General features: G+C 36.4%; 2 pseudogenes; both read left to right on the top strand.

The window, feature by feature from the left end:
• The first annotated feature begins 7,565 nt into the window (after positions 1-7,565).
• LOC146406228 (olfactory receptor 8U8-like) lies at positions 7,566-8,524 on the top strand (annotated as a pseudogene).
• Positions 8,525-16,755: 8,231 nt separating this feature from the next.
• Positions 16,756-17,713, top strand: LOC146406227 (olfactory receptor 8U9-like; annotated as a pseudogene).
• The last annotated feature ends 435 nt before the right edge of the window (positions 17,714-18,148 follow it).

Raw genomic sequence — 18,148 nt, 5'->3', positions numbered from 1 at the left:
GGATATATTTTGTTTATCCATTTACCAATTGATAAACATTTGGATTGTTCTATTGTTTGCATTATGTGAATAATGTTGCTATTAATTTTGCATAAGGATGTTAGGTTTACACACATGTTTTTATTTTTCTTGTATTGATATCTTAGAGTACAATGTGCTGGGGTAATTGGATAAACTTAAAACTACCTTTTATAAAACTACCAAAAAGTTTTCCAAAGTTTTTATTCCCACAGAAAAATGAGTTGTCCAGCTTCTTCATAATACTTAGTATTGGCATTTTTTTTTTATTAGAGCCATTTTAGTTGATATGCAGTGACACCCTGGTGTGTGTTCTGGTTTTGGTTTTTTTTTTTTTTTTTTTGGCCCTTTAGGGCTGCACCCACAGCATATTGAAGCTCTCAGGCTAGGGGTCCAGTCAGAGCTATAGCTGCCAGCCTATACCGCAGCTAGAGCAACATGGGATCTGAGCTATGTCTGTGACCTACACCACACCTCATGGCAATGCCAGATCCTTAATCCACTGAGCAAAGCCAGTGATCAAATCCTCTACCTCATGGTTCCTGGTTGGATTCCTTTCTGTTGCACCATGACAGGAACTCCCCTGCTGTGGTTTTAACTTGCCTTTCTTAAATGGCTATTACTGAGCTTAATCTCTTTTATGCTTGCACTGATCTTCTAGTCTGTTGGTTATACCAACCAGTATTGGACCAGAACTGGACCTCACCTTATCTACAACTTTGGTCTTTCCAAGAAGAGCCACTAAGATCACATTTGTTTTGAAAACAACTCTGTGAATGGGCTTTTTCAAGTTCCACTCTGAGTCAAATTAGCCCATCTAGCAGCAAATCTGAAGGTCCTCATGACTCCTCTCAAAATAACACTTCTGTATATTTACATGACAAATCTGATTTATCCAAAATGAAATTTGGTTTTTTGTCCATTTGTATAATGGAATACTACCTAGCAGGAAAATGTAGTGACTTGTCAAAGTACAAGTTGAGATTGGGCATTTGGCCAATTGTGGTAGATTCATTTGTAAAGTTAATCAATGAAATAAAAAAGAAATTATATACTCATAGAATAATTATTTAATATACCAAATATATAGTTTCCAACTATATAACTCCTATCCTGATCATATTTGGCACATTATGTTTCAGTGAAATCTTTAGGGTCTATGCATCATGTTTAAAAAAACTTCTGTCCCTCTCCCCCTTATATTTTGGACCAGTATTATAATATTTTGAAGTTTATTTAATATAAACTATGTGGTAGATTTACCAGATATGTTCTGTGTGGGTAAATCAACTGAGCAAATTGTTAACAAAATTTTTCTTGTCTAGCTCTATATTATAAAGAGAAGGAGGATAAAGAGAAAGTCATGTTACTCCTAAGAGAAATAGAGAATAAAATCTTTTGATATTTGTCCTAAGAGTAAGGAGATTAATACACTTTATGTTAGAAAATCAGTGAAGGAAAAGTCTTGGAGGATGAGAGACATTGCTCTGAGATGGTTACAGGAAGTGGTGTTTGTATATGAAGTTGAGAGAAGTGTAGATAGGGGCTCCTTAAACTGTGCTTATGCGCCATTAGCATATTTCACAATTTAGTGAATCTTTACCAGGATTCCCTGATGAAACAACATAGAAGGTAGTCGGGGAGAATGCACAGCAGAAAGGAAGTGCATCCCAGGTAATGAGAGGAGAGTGTGTGCATATAACCAGGAATGAGCTAAGATGCATGTTCACACCTTGAGACTGGAACACAATTGCCTTGTTTTGAAAGCTTCTTGAATGCCAAAGTTTTGTGATCCAGTGGTTTAGACAAGAGTCTTCAGTGGAAAGCAGGTCACTTTGAAGTTCTGAAACAAAGACTCATTATTCTAGAGTCTTCTTCTACTACTAACCAGCCAAGTGAGGGAAGGCAAGGACTTACAGATCCTCAGAGTCACCTGACGTCATCATTATGTTGAAATGGTTCTACTGGAAAAGAACACACTGGTCAGCAATGTTGATTCCTCCACTATGACAGAAGAGCATAACATCAATAAAACCATCTCTTACTTTCGTCTTCCACTGGGAGGTCTTTACCCATTAGGCAGATACCAGTGAAAACAGACAAATCTAGGAAAAGAAACTTTTGAGCAATAACCTGTTCCTTACTAATTATCTTGTCAATTTTTACCCAAAGGATTTTCTTCTAAACCTCCCAGTTTAAGGAGATTTAATATGAGACATTCCAAGGAAAATACCTTTTTATCAGTTACACTAACTTTGTGACAAAGTATTTAGTGCCTATTTTGCACTATATCTTATTTTTTTAATATTACAAAATTATTGATGAATGGCCCTAGTTTAAGAATAGACAACCAGAGCAGAGGTTTTGGTAAGCATGGAGGGTGTATGTTCTTTGGAATCTTTTTTATTTCCCCTGGAATTAAGTATGAGAACTCATAAATCCCCTAAAAAATAAGAATGACATTATGCAGTGTCTTTTCATATACACCCACTAGTTAATCATCTCTAAAATGTTGATATATTGATCCAATCTAATGTTTCAGGATGGAAACCTTCATTTACTACATTACAGATTTTTTGAGTAGCCGAGTTCTGTTCAATGGACATGGTGTTTATTACATGTTTACTCACAGACACTACGCCCTATAAATCTTGTTTGTAATGAGCTATGAGAAAGAGCAATGTGTTGCAGGAAGAATTAAGCCCTGAATTAAGTATGTATACCTCCAGTGGTTACTACAGCTTTGGGTAGAAATCTATGGATTCATGTCAAACAGGACCATCGGGAAATACAGAAAGGATTTACCGTATAAACTTCCTGAACGCTCACATAAAATGTCGTCTTGGTTTTCCATGGCCATCTATAATACGTCCTATATCCTTTTTGCTTTGTTTAATTATTTAATGTGATATAATAGTATATTTTAAGATTAAAACAAAATTGGGGAATCAATGTAATTTCTGGACTCTATTTCTAATTCATTAGTAATGGTTTCCTCTTAATTATATTCAAGGTTGAAAGGCTTGCCTAGGGACACTATTTGGGGTTTTGTTTGTTTGAAGAATCATACTGTAAATAATAGTCAATATGTATCCCAAAGCCATCCTAATTCCAAATCAAAAATCATGGCATTTTCTAACAAGGCGTAAGCAGAGTTGAGACATTGAGCTATTTGTACTATATACATCTGGTACAATTGTACCAGATGCTCCCTGATGGAAAAAAAAATTAGAAAAAGAGAGAGACTATACATTCTTAAAATAGTTATTTAACATCTGCCACATGAAATTCAAACATATAAACTTCCTATCTAGATCATCATCTACACGATGGAACCAGGTTGTGATGTCTAAGCCTTTGCTATATTTACTTTTTAAGTCAAAGTGTCCTGTTTAGACAGCATGAAAAAGAAACACAAGATTTTACTCCCCTCTTTATTATATTGCAAACAAGTGTTAAAGTATTTAATAGAAAACTAAGGAGTATATTTTATAGTCATAACCAGCATATAAAACACACAATCCTATTCTAATCTCCCCAAACACTAAATGGAATCATATTTCTTATTCATCACATAACTCAGAGTGACTAAGGTGTAAGTTGGTGCCCAAAGCTTTTACCAAATGTCCTGTGTGTGCTGTATTGAGGATCATGCCCTTGGAGGACCTGGATGCACATCTCCTAGGGAGCTATTTGTAAAAATTTTAAAATGGTAACCCCTGCCTGATTTAAAATCCAAATTTCAAGACTGACACTAATAATTTACAACAAAAAATCCTTTGAAAAATAAGCTAATAATATTTTGAGAATTAGGAAAATCTTAGAGCAATCATGCTATACCAAAGACAGAGCTGTAGGTAGGCAGATCCTCAAATACAAGGGATTGCATCAATAAATCTTCAGCCTGCCTTGGCATCGCAGTTGAGCAGGGACTGTAATTTAACTTTTTTTTTTTTTTTTTTGTCTTTTTTTGTTGTTGTTGTTGTTTGTTGTTGTTGTTGCTATCTCTTGGGCCGCTTCCGCGGCATATGGAGGTTCCCAGGCTAGGGGTTGAATCGGAGCTGTAGCCACCGGCCTACGCCAGAGCCACAGCAACGCGGGATCCGAGCCGCGCCTGCAACCTACACCACAGCTCACGGCAACGCCGGATCGTTAACCCACTGAGCAAGGGCAGGGACCGAACCCGCAACCTCGTGGTTCCTAGTCGGATTCGTTAACCACTGCGCCATGACGGGAACTCCTGTAATTTAACTTTTTTGATGATCTTACTTGCATCATACTCTGAGAAACATCCTCTGGGACATAGACACTGATAAAACCAGGCAGTAATCTGCTATCCAACCAATTAGGAGGATAAATAGGAATACCCTCTTCCCAAGTAGGTTAGAGAAGTATATTTCAAAATGGTGAATCTGACTCACTGATGTGTAATAACATGGCCAGAACAGCTCAAGATAAGATTTTTAACTTAAAGAGTATAACACAATGGAGTAGGATGAAAACATCTGACGTACATTTTGCAAAATAAAGGTAAATGGTATTTATTCACATTTCATATTAGTTTTGTTGAAAGTATCAAGATCATCCAAGTTTGAAGTGAACAAGAACAACTAAAAGAGTGGGAATGAGTGAAGAGATAACCTAGTCTAGTTGCTTTTTAAATATGAATAAATTGGGCTTCAAAATGTTTGAGTAAGTTTCCCAAGCTCAAGTTGCTAATTAAAGTCAGAAAAAGGTCCAAAATTTAAGGTTGAATGGGTGCAGTGTATTCATATGTATAGAATTTGGAGAAATTAGACATGTACTTAACCCTAGTTTTTTGCATGTTCTCTTTTTGAAACTTTATTTGCCTTAAATCTTTCTTAAATGTTAGTTTTGATGATGTTTACCTAGGTAAATCTTCCTGTAACCTTTCCCCTGTCAAAGTATTCTAGTTACAAGGCCTGCTATTATAAGTATTTTGGTTTTCAGTAATTAACTCCATCAGATTATTATAACTCACTATTCGGAATCTGCATAATTGCTACCTTCCTCTGTTTATACACTAAGAATTTTTGTTTTGTTTTGTTTTGTTTTTTGCCCTTTTAGGACTGCATCCGCGGTATATGGAGAGTCCCAGGCTAGGGGTCTAATTGGAGCTATTGCTGCCAGTCTTAGCCAGAGCCATAGCCATGCCAGATACGAGCCACATCTGTGACCTACACCACAGCTCATGGCAACACCAGATCCTTAACCCACTGAGCGAGGCCAGGGATTGAACCGGCAACCTCAAGATTCCTAGTCGGACTCATTTCTGCTGCGCCACGATGGGAACTCCACTCTAAGCTTCTTGATGGATGAATTCTAACCTTTATTTATGGTCACCAAAACTCCAAAATATAGTTGATACAAGTAGGAAGTAGATCAAGATGTTTTAATGTATAAAAATAGCACATTTGGGACTTCCCCTTATGGCACAGAGGAAATGAATCTGGCTAGGAACCATGAGATTTCAGGTTCCTTCCCTGGCCTTTCTCAGTGAGGTAAGGATCCGATGTTTCCATGAGCTGTGGTTTAGGTCACAGACACAGCTTGGATCTGGATCTGGCATTGGTTGGCAGTTATAGCTCCAATTAGACCCCTAGCCTGGGAACCTCCATATGCTGTGGGTACAGCCCTAAAAAAGATAAACTAAAATAAAAATAGCAAATTATACAATGACTTACATTGTGTCTATATATATATATATATATATATATATATATATACACACACACACACACAAATATATATATATATGTATTAAGAAAATAAAAATTCTAGTTTAGAATCTATGAGAAGATTTGGAAAAAGTAGGCCCATGATTGACCAGATTACAATCTATTTCAAAACTATGCTTTCTACATTTACATGAGCTGGAAATTTTACTGAGGATTAGAAGGGAGGCTAAAGATCACCATTATATTCATAGATATATCTTCCAAAGCAAAGAATACATTAGGAATAATTGAAAGAAATGTTCAAATACATTTATTATGTTATTAATCTTAAATTAGTTAATGTAAAAATAATATTTAATTCCCCATTATCTAATATTTAGAAAATACTTTATTAAAAAATTGAAAAAAAAAGCAGCAAGGCAGTCAACCAAAATGTATCTAATGTTTATCAGAGGGAGAGGTATGGGAATAGAAGGTTGTTATAAATGTGAGAGAAAATATAAACGAAGTATGTCTAAAGTGATTTTAGAACACAAATGTGAAATATATTAACTCAACTTGGGATGTAACTCTTCAAGGAAGAGAGATGACAATTAAACAGGCTTTAAAAAAACAAATAGAGTTTTCCCTTTAACCATTTTTTCTTGTAAAGAAGTGTACAAAGTTTGGCATGTACAGCAGAAGAGAAACATTAAAGGACATCGTTGTTGACAAAGAGGCCAAAAAATAAATAAACGAAGTAAGAAGACAAAAAGTATAATTAAAATATAATGTTTCTATGATAAAAGGTAAACAAGTTGAAAGAGACTTATAACCTAACTTATAAAGAGACAATCATTTCCAAATCCCTTGGAAAGAATATCAACATTATTCTAAATTACAATGTATCAAAATTTTACCAGCATTCATTTCCTTTGATCATGTAACTTCATCCTTAAAAGATAACGATGTTTGTGTAATATTATAACAAGAAAAACCTGGACATAATTTAAGTTTCTCACAACAGGACAGATAAGATCTACCATAGTGCCAGCATAATAATGAGGTGTGGAATTTTGAGTCAGAAACATATGGATTTAAACACAACTAACTGTACTCAAACCAATCTTCTGACTTTGTTGGGGGGGTAGTATTTATGTTTCAATTTTCTCTTCCTCATCTATAGATTGGGCATAACAATATGGTTTTTACATAAAGATTTAGCAAAAAATTGGAGTAAATAAACTCATTATGCCTTCCATATGTACCCATTTTTTTACTAAGATAACTGTGAAGATAATTTGCAATCTAGAGTGATCTTTAAGTAAAACATTTTTCAAACAAAGCAAAATGCAAAATATTTCTGACAGCATTGAAACAATGTAGAGTTGTGTCTGCACAGGTACAGTGAGAGATCCATCAGAGACAGGAGCCACTGAAGAAAATTTGTTTTCCTTTATGCTATTCATGTTAATATTTTCCCTCTTTTTTTTCTTTTTTTTAACATTTTTTTTTCAATGAAAACAATAGATAAACCTCTTCACAAGTCAGGTTAAAGTTGCAAATAGCTTAATGCCCAGGACCTTTCAACAGAAACCCAGGCGATGAATGCAGACTCTTCCACAGCTCCATTCCTTGTGTAGACAACGGAATTGGGAGAACAGAAATACGGCTTTCTCATACATATATATATATATATATATATTCCTTTTGTCTCTCCACCGACTCCCAGAATCCCTATATATTAACAATCTCAGTATTAGCACCAAATTTCTGCACAAGATATTCTCATATAAGAACACTACTTATATAACGGCAACTCGAATTCAGCTCTTTTCTCTACTTCTCAGACAGATTCCTTAAAGATATATGCCTCAGATCAACTGCACCCAGGTCCAGGAGTTTATTCTCATTGGCCTCACAGATCAAAGAGAATTGAAGATGCCTCTCTTTGTGATCTTCTTGTCCATCTAACTCTTCACATTAGTAGGCAATCTAGGTTTAATCCTAGTCATTGGAACAGATCCAAAATTCAACACACCAATGTACTGCTTTCTTAGCAACCTGGCTTTTGTTGATTTCTGTTATTCTTCCGTCATTACACCCAAAATCCTTGGGAACTTCTTGTACAAACAAAACGTCATCTCTTTCAATGCACATGCTGCTCAGTTAGGCAGTTTTCTCACTTTCATGGTGTCAGAGTGTTTGCTTCTGACTTCCATGGCATATGACAGATATGTGACCATTTGCAACCCTCTCCTCTACACAGTCTCAATGTCCTTGGGAGTCTGTATTCAGCTGGTGGAAGCCCCTACAGCTACAGCTTTTTGATGGCACTGTTTCATACCATCCTCACCTTCCGCCTCTCCTACTGTCACTCTAATATCATCAACCATTTCTACTGTGATGACATGCCTCTCCTCAGGCTAACTTGCTCTGACACGCACTCCAAATAGCTCTCAGTGTTGGCCTGTGCTGGCGTTACTTTCATCTGCTCTGTCCTGGTTGTTTTTGTCTCCTACACATACATTATCTCTGCCATCCTGAGGATATGCTAAGCTAAAGGAAGACACAAAGCCTTCTCCACATGTGGCTCCCACATGCTGACAGTCACCATATTCTATGGCACCCTCATCTTCATGTACTTACAACCAAGCTCTAACCATTCCCTCGACACAGATAAGATGGCCTCGGTCTTCTACACAGTGATCATCCCCATGTTGAATCCATTAATCTACAGTCTTAGGAACAAGTATATAAAGAATGCCCTGAAAAAAGATATCATAAATAGAAACGAGGCTTTTGTCTTTATAACATTTAAAAAATAATTTGAATAAACAAAAGAGGACTTTTTTTAATGATCTTTTTTTCTCCCCTTGACTATTAAAACTAATAGAGTGCCTTGCTCTTACTTAGTATCCAATAAAATTTTATTTACTGTAAAATAAAATAATTCTCTGAATTTTTTGTGGTCAAATTTGACTTCAAATTATAATTTATATGCATAAATTACCATAAGGATCTGTGTCATAGCATTTCTCAAATTAAAATATATATATATATATTTTAAAAATTCACCATTTCATCTGATAGCTGCATAGCTAGAAACTAAACAAGAGCAGAAAAAAATGGAGATACCTTGAACACAGGTTAAGTTTATAAAAATGCTTTAATGATGAATTGTAAAGAATGCTTTAATATATTTTCCTGATTAAATGCTTAGAGATAACTGTGAAGCAGTGGTCTTAACCTGGAACAATTTCCTCCCCCCAGAGCATATATAGCAATGTCTAGAAATATTATTGATTTTCACCAGGATGAGGTGGTATAAAGGAATACTATCTGGACAGCTGCTGCCTAAACATTACTATCTAGATAATTGAGCCTAGGGGCCTGTTAAATTACAGTGAACGAGGAATTCCTTCACAAAAAATCGAGTCCAAAATGGTAATAGTGCCAAGATTAAGAAAGCCTGCCCTACGAAGTTCCCTTCATGGCTTAGTGTAAACAAGTCCAACTAATATGTATGGACACAGGTCTGATCCCTGACCTCACTCAGTGGGTTGAGGATCTGGTGTTGCTGTGAGCGTTGGTGTAGATTGCAGATGCGGCTCGTATTCTGAATGGCTGTGGTTGTGGTGTAGGCCGGCGGCTATATCTCCGATTTGACCCCTAGCCAGGGAACTTCCATATGTCTAACAATTGGCCCTAAAAAGACAAAAATAAAAATAAAAAAAGAAAAGAAAGCCTGCACTAACAATTATTTACCATAGTGAGCTCCTGGTGCGTTTTCCCACGTAAGAGTGGGTGTCTGTATCTCTTGGAGAAGTGCGTCAGGCTGCCTGAAGAGGCTATGCCTGCATCCCAGTTAAGGCAGAAGTTACTGGAAATGTACATCCCACAGGGGGCAGCTGCTCACCAATGACTGACATCTGACAGGAGTATAAGGTTACCCTTGAACAATACAGGTTTGAACAGCATGAGTCCACCTTTACATGGATATTTTCCACTAGTACTTACTACAGTAGTACAAGATCCATGGTTGTTGAATTGGAGGATTTGGAGGAACTACTGAGATCCATGACTAACTATAAGTTATAATCAGATTAACCCATGCATTTATGGGTTAAGAGTAGCTCAAGGGTCAATTTTATATACCCAAGCTCCTTTGTCCACTCAGAGTAATTCCAAAGTTTGATCTACTCTTTCTCCAGAACTATTCCATGGAATCTAACCAAAATTATTATCATAGGATTTTAATGCTATGCCTTTGCTTGGCTTACTTCCTTAACAGTTTCCACTTCCCATTCAACTCAACAATTCTTGGGAACAATTCCTAATAAATCACATTTATACAAATCATTGACTCAGCATCTTCTTCTTGGGGGAACCAACTTAAGATGGTATTATCATTTCTATGTACTACATTATTTGTGTAATGTTCCAGAAAAGTGTTATTTTGATAATAAATATATTTTGAAATATTATTTTTTTTCACATGCATAAACGTTTCTCAGTCTACTGACTCCTACTTGAGTTCTTCAGTACCTCTTCCTATCATAGAATGGACTCAAAAATTTTAAAACAAGACTGGAAAAGTAAATGTCTGAAGGATTCTTTAGAATATATAGTCAGATTTTGTTTACTCTTAGCCACAAAAGTATAGCCTCTTTTTCTTCTTGGAGAAGAAGGACAAATGAATAGATATGGATGTCAAGAGATACTTTTTCTGTGCATTTTTGATGTGGCCACAGATTGGCTAAGAAAACAAAGTGGAAGAGTGCTGTTTAGACTAGGTCACCAAAGATATTGAGTAATAATGGAAAGAGACAACCTTGAAGAGAAAATGACTACTTCATAAGCATTTTAAGGATTAAGTAAAAAATGTTTTGTCTTAAAATATTCATGAGTAGATTCTTGGGAGAGTAAGGTATTTAGTTCTTTGAAAGACATTTTTTTAGAAAGGTCACAATGTAATCCTTATCTTTATTCAAATCTTTATTCAAAAATAGATTTAAGGAGTTCGCGTCGTGGCTCAGTGGGTTAACAAATCCGACTAGGAACCATGAAGTTGAGGGTTCAATCCCTGGCCTTGCTCAGTGGGTTAAGGATCCCGCGTTGCCGTGAGCTGTGCTGTAGGTTGCAGTCGTGGCTCAGATCCCACATTGCTGTGGCTCTGGCATAGGCCAGTGGCCACAGCTCTGATTTAACCCCTAGCCTGGGAACCTCCATATGCCACAGGAGTGGCCCAAGTAATGGCCAAAAAATAGATTTAAATCCGGGTGTTAATCAACAGCAACAACATTATGAACAATTAAAACAATAACAAATCAATAATAGTAGTTCAAAAAATTGGGGAATATTAGGGCATATTAAATGCAAGGCTGAAGATGTAAGATTCCTCAAACACCTGGGAATGATGCTGATTGATCTCAGCCTGAATCGGGATTCCCATGGGATGTGGAATATAATTTTTCTAATGATCTTACTAACATCATACTCTGATTCATTGGGATAGGTTATTGACAAAACCTTGTAGTTTGTTGCTACTCAAACCCACTTGGAGAAGACATAGGAACTCCTTCTACCCAAGTAGTTTTGAAGGCTGTATTTAAAACTTGGGATAAAAATGAGTATTTATTAAATGAACTGGAATATAATTGATGTTATAATAAAGCATTTTTGGTGGCATTTTAGTAACAAGGGTAAACTGTTTCCTCTAATTTATTTCATGTATGTATATATGTCTATTACATAAAATATATTTTTTATTTGTTTGGAATAAAAGAAAAAGATTTGAGATCTCCAAAGTCTATTCAGCCATTTGGACAAGTCAGGGATTTAATTGATTATATTGTAAACTATGTCAAAACTGTCCTCATTTTTGCAAAAGCTGGTCATTTTATCCAGAATATCACTATGTCTCTTATAATATTTGTTGTAAGTAAAGAACATTAATAATGAGCAGAGGAAATAAATTGAAGTAAAATTATAAACATTAATCTTTAATTCCTCATTACCAAGCATCTAGAAGGGGCTACATTAGGAAATAAATGAAAAAGTCATGGCATCCACTCATGAAGTCGACAATCTATGTAATAGTCTACATATATCTATATGTATATAGATGGAAACCATAAGTGATATTTAAATTGAGTTATGTATAAAATGTTTCCAGCACACAAAAATGAAAATCAGTGGGTCAAAGAGCATGGGAATTGGAAATTAGGGAAGCTGGCATTTGGGTAGGCCTTGAAGGATAAAAATGAGTTTTTCCTCCAAATCTTTATTCACCATACACCTGGTGGAGATGAACGTAGGAAAAAGCACACAGGAACTAAGGAAGCATGAGAAGTCATGTGGGAATTGAGGACCACAAGACAGTTATTCCAGTTAGATTATTACATGTTGACTGCAGCAGAAGAGAAGGGATGTTAGTGGAATTCAAATATAAAATATCATGGATCCGATCATAAAACATCATATGCAATATTTGAATACCTTCAAGATGAGATGAAATGGTATACTAAAGTTTTAATACCTGCTAAACAGTGAACCCTGAGCCAATATCTTGAGACTTGAAAGCCAAATTTCTAAACAAATAGTTGCTTAATTATTTTAAAATGGAATTTATATATTTGTGGAACTGTAACTAGGCTTTTAAACACATTGATGATCTTTACATCTCGTGTAATGATCATTATCATCAGAAAGCATACTCTTCCCACAGGATGTTGTAGAAACATGCATTTATACAAAGCTTAAAATTATATTTGATTGTGATATCCATACTTTATGAAGAACAACTACCTTCTGCTGATATATTCCATCATCTGTTTTCTGACAATGTACATCAGCCGGCTATATATTTCTGTTGTTAATTTATTCTTTGCTGAGTTTATATTTGAGAAGCTAACAATAAAAATAAGACAGTTTTTTCTGTAATTGAAAATACATATTGGATATAAATCTTTATAATTATCTGCAGCCAAAAGTTAAGGATTTTCTGTGTTTTTCTTATTTGGTAATCTGCCTATTCCAGCATCTTACCCTGACCCTGACTAAGCACTGTCTATCTTGCCTCCAGTGAATTTTAAAAATGATTGCACTGACTTCTATGTATAAATAGGTTAGCAGAGCAACTTTTTTAAATGATTTTTATTTTTTCCATTAAAACTGGTTTACAGCATTCTGTCAGTTTTCTACTATAATTTTTAACACAATGTTTTCTGTTTTAAAGTCTATTTTATTTCAATATTCAAAATCCTTTTAGATATAAAATAGTGCCATTTACAGATCAGGAAACAGGAAGAAACCAAATTTTTGTTTGTTTGTTTATCTTCTAAGGGCTGCATCTGTGGCATATGGAGGTTCCCAGGCTAGGGGTCTAATCGGAGCTGTAGCTGAAGGCCTATGTCACAGCCACAGCAATGCCAGATCTGAGCCACACCTGTGACTTGCACCACAGCTCATGGCAATGCCAAATCCTTAACCCACTGAGCAAGGCCAGGGATCAAACATTCAATCTCATTGTTCCTAGTTGGATTTGTTTCTGCTTCACCACGACAGGAACTCTGAAAATGAATTTTTGACATGCTATGTTTCTGTAACTGGAGAGTGACAGAACCATTCAAATATAGGTGTCCCAATTTTATTCAGGGTTCTTTCTACTATATCTCACTTGGCATCAATCTCAATGAAATGGTACTTTTCAATACTTACCTGTCATTAAAGAAACAACTGTGCAATACTTTCTTTTCTTATATACAAAATAGCATAAGTGAATTCAAATGGAAATTTTACATTTACATTTTAAGGAGGTTGCCTCTGTTATTTCTTTTAGTAAATAAGCCAAGAAAATTTGAGTAATATCACTAAGGAACACGATAACTAACACATGACATTGCCATGATTCAAAATCTAGTCTCATATTTTTAACACTACATCATACTGTCTTTTAATATAAAAGATCATTACCATCCTGATGAAATAAATGCTTTTAATGTAGCACTAGTAAAAAAGAAACAGAATGCCTGGGGTGACTATTATGTGAGTTAATTGACAATGGAAATAAAGCTTGTTTGTATACAGTTAAGACAGAAACTTCAGTCTAATTTAATGAGTATTCTCTGAGGACCTCCTGAACATTTAGTATGTTGCTAGAAGTTCAGGAGAGAGAAAAGGTAAGGATAAGCCTTTCTCCAAAGATGATTAAATTCCCTATGGTTTTGATTCAATAGTGGCAGGTGCTCGATTAGCAAGCAGATATTTCCATGTATGTATATATGCATATGTACATACACACACACACACACATATATATATATACATTTACACACACCTATGTACACACATTCCTTATAAGAAGAATGTAGAATAAAATGTTCGGTGCTGGTATTAAGTACAAGAAAAAAGTGACACTTTATATCAGAAAAGGAATAAAAGAAATTTGTTTGCAGTTTAGGAAATACAAACTGTAGCAAGCTATGGAGGAGTCCATGGAGGGTTTATGGTAGACTATATTTAAGGAGGGTATCTGAACAAGGGAGAGAGAGTTCAGTTAGAGTCTGCTAAAATCAAAAACAAACAATGAGCCCTGAAAATGCTCTGAGCCAGACAAAGTCAGTTTAGTTACACAAGAAAAGGTCAGTCAAGCCCATTTTGTGAGCCCAATCCCACCTGGGTCATTTTGTGTCTATGCTTCTAGAAACTATAAGCAAAACTTCCCAAGGAGTTCCTGCTGTGGCACATGGGTTAAGAATCTGTCTGAAGCAGCTTGGGTTGCTGTGGAGGCCTGGGTTTGATCCCTGGCCCAGTACATTGGTTTGAAGGATCCTGAATTGCTGTAGCTGCTGTGTAGGTCACAGATGCAGCTCTGATTCTATCCTTGGCCCACCAGGAACTTCCATATGTCACGGGTATGTTCATAAGCATTAAAAAATAAATAAATGAAAACTTCTGGAAATTGATATGAGGCAACTTTTGGTTAATTCCATATCCTTTAAGAAAATGCCAATAAACCAGTCAGTGTGAAGAGTAAACAATCATTATTTTCTCACTACATAAGCTGCTTTGTAACAATACACCCCAAAACTCATTCCCTGTTTTGGCTTGATATCACAGAGCCCAGAAATTGTCCCCTTGATATGTGCATAATAAACGTCTACCAGTTACTATTGACTAGTTTTACTCAGGCTGTTTCTGAATTTTGCAAGACCAAGAAGCAAATTTATAGGCTCAGCGATGGGGAGAGATTCTTGGGTAAGTTTCAGTGTTCTGGAAATCAGACATTTACAGGAAATCGGTCCCTCACTACTTAGCAGGTCTTTATTTTATTTTATTTTATTTTTTTCTTTTTATGGCCCTACACACAGCATACGGAGGTTCCCAGGCTAGTGTTCCAGTTAGAACTGCAGCCGCCTACCTATGCAACAGCTGCAGCAACATCAGATCCGAGCCATGTCTGTGACCTACACCAAAGCTCATGGCAACACTGGATTCTTAACCCACTGAGTGAGGCCAGGGATGGAACCCACAACCTCATGGTTCCTAGTCAGATTCGTTTCTGCTGTGCCATGAGAGGAACTCCATCCTATCAGTTCTTAAGTTTTGCTTTCCTGAGGGCATATGTGGGAGATTTTCCATTTTATATCTTCCTATTTAGATTGAAATTCTTTTTCATCATTTTATATCTTCCTTTTTAGATTGAAGTTCCTTTTTAGATTGAAATTCTTTCACAAAAATAATACAAGCAAAAATTTAAAATTAATATAAAATAATCCAAATCTATTTATTTTATATATTTTAAATAATGCCAAAGTAGTAGGAGCCATGTAAATAATACAAATCTATTAGAAAGCATATAACATTTTATTTTAATTAAGCAAAATATTTTTAAAATTTGCAGATATTCATTGAATTAGACTAGGTAAGATGATCCTTTACATGGAAAGATGTCTGTGAAATACTCTATCATGAAATGCTTGCTTGGAGGTGTTCCCATTGTAGCTCAGGGGTAAGGAACCCTACTAGTATCCATTAGGACGCAGATTTTAATCCTGGCCTTGTTCAGTGGGTTAAGGATACAGCCTTGTCTTGAGCTATGGTGCAGGTTGCAGGTGTGGCTCAGATCCAGAGTTGCTGCAGCTATTGCGTAGGCTGGCAGCTGAGGCTCAGATTTGACCCCTAGCCTGGGAACTTCCGTATGCCACAAATGTGGCCCTAAAAAGCCAAAGCAAAAACAAAAGCAAACAAAACAAAACACTTGGAGAAATTTAGGCACATGCCAATGGAATAAAATTGGGAGTATTGGGAACTTAATAGTGGGTGGATTCCTGCCTCAGAAAATCACAAGTTTAAATTACAGCTGTACTACAGACTGGCTGTCCAACCTTATTTCAAGTACTTTACTTTTTGGACATCTTTTCCCCATCTGTAAAATGGACATATAAGAAAAGAAGTAAATAGATAAACTATAAGTCTTGTTACAGTGTCTTTCAAATTGTTACCCATTTTCAGCATTTGTATTACTAACACAATTATGAAGATTATGTAGCAGTCTATGGTGACATCTTTGCAATAAGTAATAAATATAGAATAGATGAATATAGCATTCTACCTCCGTCAACTTGCAGCAATGGGGAGTCTTATATACGGGCAAGCCTATAAGAGTGATATCACTGCAGAAGAGTCACTTTTTTATGTTATTAATATTAGCATTTTTTTCAATCGAAGCAACAAAGTTTTAAAAAAAGCAATGATAAATTTTAAATAATACAATACATAAGTGCTTTGAACAAAGAGTCAATGTGGAGTGAATCCTGTCCGACAGATGTTACTTTTATAAATAGAATGTATTTGGGGGAGAGAAATATGTCTTTCCCGTAAAACATCTCCATTTACTCTTTATCTCATGCCCAGACTCCAAGTATGTAATAGTTTTAATGTTAGCACTTTCGTGCTAACAGTAAAAAAGGCTTCAGAAGATATTAAAATCTAAATTCAATTTAATTAAACTGGATTTAATTTTCTTTTCTTCATCCAGACACACTGAGGACACATGACCCAGATAAACTGCACCCTGGTAACTGCATTGATTCTTGTGGGTATCACAGATCGTCAGGAATTAAACATGCCACTGTTTGTGGTTTTCTTGTCCATCTACCTCTTCACAGTAGTAAGCAACTTGGGTCTTATCCTAGTCATTAGAACAGACCCAAGACTCAACACACTTCTTTCTTAGCAACCTGGATTTGTTGATTTCTGTTATTCTTCTGTCATTACACCCAAAATGCTTGGGAACTTCTTGTACAAACAAAATGTCATCTCTTTCAATGCATGTGCTGCTCATTTAGGCTGTTTCCTGGCCTTCATGACAGCTGAGTGTTTACTCCTGGCTTCCACGGCATATGACTGATATGTGGCCATTTGCAACCCTCTCCTCTACATGGTGGTAATGTCCCCGGGAATCTGCATTCAGCTGGTGGCAGCCCCTATAGCTACAGCTTCCTGGTTGCTCTATTTCATACCATCCTCACCTTTCGCCTTACCTACTGTCACTCTAATATCATCAACCATTTCTGCTGTGACGACATGCCTCTTCTCAGGCTAGCTTGCTCTGACACGTACTCCAAGCAGCTCTGGATCTTTGCCTGTGCGGGTATCATGTTCATTTCTTCCTTTCTGGTTGTCTTTGTATCCTACATGTACATTATCTCTGCCATCCTGAGGATGTGCTCAGCTGAAGGAAGATGCAAAGCCTTCTCCAATGCAGCTCCCACATGCTGACAGTCACCATATTCTGTGGGACTCTCATCTTCATGTACTTACAGCCAAGCTCTAACCATTCCCTTGACACAGATAAGATGGCCTCAGTATTCTACACAGTGATCATGCCCATGTTGAATCCTTTAATCCATAGCCTTAGGAACAAGGAGGTGAAAGATGCCCTGAAAAAAGTCATCATAAATAGAAACCAGGCTTTTATATTCACGAAATTAAGAAGGCGACTTGAATAAATAAAAATGGAATTTTCTTCATGACCTGAGTTTTTCCTCTTGAAAAAGTATTAGAGCTGAATAAAATAAGAAAGGTGATAGGACTTACTCTACTTCATTTGGGTTGTTAGAGACAGGCCATTTGAGCAGGTGACACTTGGAGTTGGAACCCACTGAGGTAAGGAACCAACTGTGGAAAGAATGTACCTGTGAGGGTTAATGAGGAATGTCTGGCCGGTGGCTGGAGCATCATATGTGAGGAGGATAACCGTGTAAGAGGGAGACAGAGGGTCAGGCAGATGTGGGCTGCAGAGTCCTAGGGGCACTGTCAGGGTGTTTGGGTTTTATCCATAGGGTAATGGGAACCTGGTAACGGGAGCAGTAGTTCAATGACTTGATGATGTTTGGTTGACATTCTGTCACTCTCCACCCTGTCTCTGCTGGTGATAAGTGGTT

The sequence above is a fragment of the Sus scrofa genome, chromosome 1 (genome assembly GCF_054392235.1).
Source record: "Sus scrofa isolate SSC_HxYL_T2T_F1_AM1 chromosome 1, Sscrofa_HxYL_maternal_Yorkshire_Landrace_v2.0, whole genome shotgun sequence".
In the NCBI taxonomy this organism is placed as follows: Eukaryota; Metazoa; Chordata; class Mammalia; order Artiodactyla; family Suidae; genus Sus; species Sus scrofa.
This window is presented reverse-complemented; position numbering and strand designations above follow the sequence as displayed.